Below are 3,627 nucleotides of genomic sequence, written 5' to 3'. Positions count from 1 at the left end.
GGGACTGCTTCTTAAATTTTTGGTGTAGAATGTAAATTCTCTTCGGGTGTAGAGTGTAAACTGTAAGATAGCAAAGTCATTACCGTTACTGAGTAGATGAGAAGTGCTAGATAGAAGCGGCCCTATGAAGGAACTAATTCATTATGACAGATTGAGAAGGATCCTTTGTGAACGGTCCTCTGTTCTTTTGATGCCTCGTTGCTCTGAAATTAGAACTTGATTCATTAATATAATTCACCTACAATATTATCAGCAGTTAAACGATTTTAATCGAGCATGAGGTTTTAGGAGATCAAATTTACAATATATGTTATGTTAATTATGTACGTGCTAATATTATTGACGATGATTTCACTTATTGAGAACAAACAAAAACATTATTATATAATATAGCTTATGGTGAATCGTTCATCGTTCATCGCGTCGCTTTCTCGTGTAAAAATTCCTGCTTCATTATTAAGTTACTAACCTGAATTAGAGTTATTTAGAGTGTTATCTACAGAAATTGCCGACCGAAATTTAGAAATTATGCTTGAATGCTTGCAAGGGAGATATTCAAAAGGGTGTATACATTTCAAATAAAGATATTTGGCAGATATGAAGTTATCACGTTTTCTTGTTTTAATTGATATCTAAGTTAACAGTTGGGTAGGGTGGGGTAAATCTGGACAGGGGTCATTTTGGACATGGTCGGGTCAAGTGGGGCAATTGGATTTTATCCTACATTTTGGAGTGTTGACCTGTTTTTATAATTATGCATCCACCTTCCAAAAAGTCTGTTTTCAAATCAGTTGTTAAACCAGTTACCAGATTATGCGCATGACAAATATTATTATAATGATTTACCTAGGCTGAAGCAACAAGGCTCTATTGAGAAGGTGAATTCTGTCCCTATCGTGCAAGTCACTTCATTGCTCCCTTTGTTGAGAGCTCCTGGGTCAGAACAGGTCACTTCCAAGACAGTTCCTGGGTCTACTGGAAAGTCGGCTGCTGCCTCAATCGTACTTGTCCACTCAGCCTTCAGTCTAGTACATCCTGAAAAATATTGCCCTTGCTAATTAAACAAGTTTGATAGTTCACATATTTTATACAGGGCTCAATTATTCCATAAAAGAAAACAAATTGTATTTAGAAATACATCGAGTATTACACGTCACGTTCATAGGCACGTTAAACTATTATGCACGTTTTACAATCAACATTTATCTTCGTATTTTAGATTTTAGATCTTGAATTACCCAGTTACCTGGTTGAGGTCTGTAGAAATCAGACGCAGTGTCGTCGTGATCAAACTGTATCCATGCAATGTCCCTGCTCCAGTAAGTGCTCCAGTAACTCCGACCACACGTTGAGCCTGACATCAGGAAGTTGAGCACCTCCTTCTCGTTACAGTGTACCACTAGTCTGATACCTGAGGTTCTAGTTAACGTTACCCTCCATACCTTGTCTGTTGCAGTAGGTAGGTCAGTAGGGAAGTTAAAGCGGTCCGAGCTGCAATCGAAAAAAGCGTACTGAGGAGAAGTGGAGAAGTCGAAGAAGAGTCCTCCTGAACGGCTGTCTAACTGTGAAGTGTAGAAGTACACACGCACCATATCTTTACTCCCTAGCGTGCTATCAGTCTTTATTTCAAGAGAATACTGCTCCGGATTGAAGTCTATAAGAACCTTACGTTGTACTGCTATCCAACCTGTTGTTATAACCACGTTATTATCTTAAAGCAGATAACAGTACATCAGCTGGTAGATAATAATATCACAAGTAAAATATAATCAATTATGGAAATTACTCGACGATTGTGTTATGAATATATTTAATCAATTGTCCATTTCATAGTTCAATCGAATTTTAAAGTATTATTTGACTGCTAACAATATAAATTATGTAAAAACTATGGTGAATGGTGATCCTACCTTCATCTAGATCCTCAGCAGCATTTTCAATAAAGAAAAGGGACAGCAGCAAGATTATCCGCATGATACGAAATGATACGTCAAAAACCTCCGTTAAAAACTACACGGGAAAATAGGCCACATATTACAACAAATAACGACAGTTAAATAACCAATATTTAATAAATGATTATAAGAACCAATTTTGAAGTTGCCATACTGAAGCCTTAAGGTCCAAAAAATACCCATTATGCTCACTTAAAAACAACTCTAAATCAGTAGGCTGTCACTCTATTAATGCACCACACCGCTACCTCCACTGCACTAATAGTTATATATGTATCTTTACAACCAAATTTTATGAATTTTTACATTTGAGTTAGTTATAATACATCCTGAAGTCTTAGTATGCCCAAGATTAACACTAAACTCTCGTAAGCTGAAATATTTTGAATTAAGTGCTTTACTTCAACTTGCTACTCACGAGAGCATTAAAACTAGGTTATAACTCAACAACAAGATGTCTGAGAACTTTGCTGAACCAGTGGATCTCTGATCGTGCATACAGATCACTTTTCAACTAAAAAATGGTTAGATTCCAGTTGACTCAACTATATAAGGCTGGATGAATGGGGCGTATGCGGTGCAGCTCTTTGCCTGGGGTCAATATTACTGTGCTCTCCCAATACCTGTCTCTCTCTCTCTCTCTGTTCTGGTCCCAATACCATTAGTGAACTAATAACTCTCTATTCAGAAAGACCAGTATATCGTTTCGTTGCTGCTGTCCCAATACCATTAGTTAGCTGGTAGCTCACTGTCTACTCGCCCGGTTAAGGACTAAGGCCGTATGTAGAAACTGTTACATGTTATATTGTCGTTCTAGAGAGCAAAGTAAAGCAAAGGAATATCAGAGTCACCCACTCTATCTGTGTTATAAAGGTTAAATAACCTTTTACCTGGGGACCTCAGGATTTGGTGTTCATAAAAGAAATGGCAGAATGACAAGCTGATTAGCTGAGCGCCGCCCAGTAAATAAGCTCTAGCTCAAGTAGGTAAACTTAAAGAACGCATGAATCACAGTATCCATCAGGCTGCTGCCATCATGCACAAAGCTGGGTCTCAGCTTTGTCTTTAGTGGTGATGTCTACTCTCACTCTCAGGAATCTCGTCGGACAAATACGCCAGCTGATAAGTTAGCTCATTAGCAGCACTAAACGCTAAATACTATTAAAAAAACCGTAGACCCCAGGCTATAATGTTCATAGTCATACTTCATAAACAATATGAATTCGGCGGAATGATAGGCTGAGCGCCGCCCAATAAAGAAAACCCGAGCTCGAAGTCGAAATTAACAGTCTCCTTTTAAAAAAGGACAAAACAAAAAGAAAACTGTCACTACAATTACCGTACCGGGACTACAACAGTATAAAATGGTACCTATCTTAAAATACTCTGTTTCAGGACATGGTACCTATCTTAAAATACTCTGTTTCAGGACATGGTACCTATCTTAAAATACTCTGTTTCAGGACATGGTACCTATCTTAAAATACTCTGTTTCAGGACATGGTACCTATCTTAAAATACTCTGTTTCAGGACATGGTACCTATCTTAAAATACTCTGTTAACATGGTACACTTAAATACTCTTTCAACATTTCCCATCAAAAAAAACTCTGTTTCAACCCTGGGGACCCTATCTTAAAATACCTGTTTAGACAGGGCCATCTTAAAAAAC

At 37.7% G+C, this 3,627-nt stretch overlaps 2 protein-coding genes across 3 annotated transcripts in view; both read left to right on the top strand.

Moving 5' to 3' along the window:
* LOC134824393 (kinesin-II 95 kDa subunit-like) overlaps positions 1–3,627 on the top strand; it is an 86,953-nt gene that overhangs the window by 35,284 nt on the left and 48,042 nt on the right. The gene's annotated exons all lie outside the window — the stretch shown is intronic.
* Positions 1–3,627, top strand: part of LOC134824397 (prefoldin subunit 2-like) — a 42,579-nt gene that overhangs the window by 2,354 nt on the left and 36,598 nt on the right. The gene's annotated exons all lie outside the window — the stretch shown is intronic.

The sequence above is a fragment of the Bolinopsis microptera genome, chromosome 12 (assembly GCF_026151205.1).
Source record: "Bolinopsis microptera isolate Bmic1 chromosome 12, MBARI_Bmic_1.0, whole genome shotgun sequence".
Taxonomy (NCBI): Eukaryota; Metazoa; Ctenophora; class Tentaculata; order Lobata; family Bolinopsidae; genus Bolinopsis; species Bolinopsis microptera.
Note: the sequence above shows the minus strand (reverse complement) of the source record. Positions and strands in the feature narration are given on the sequence as shown.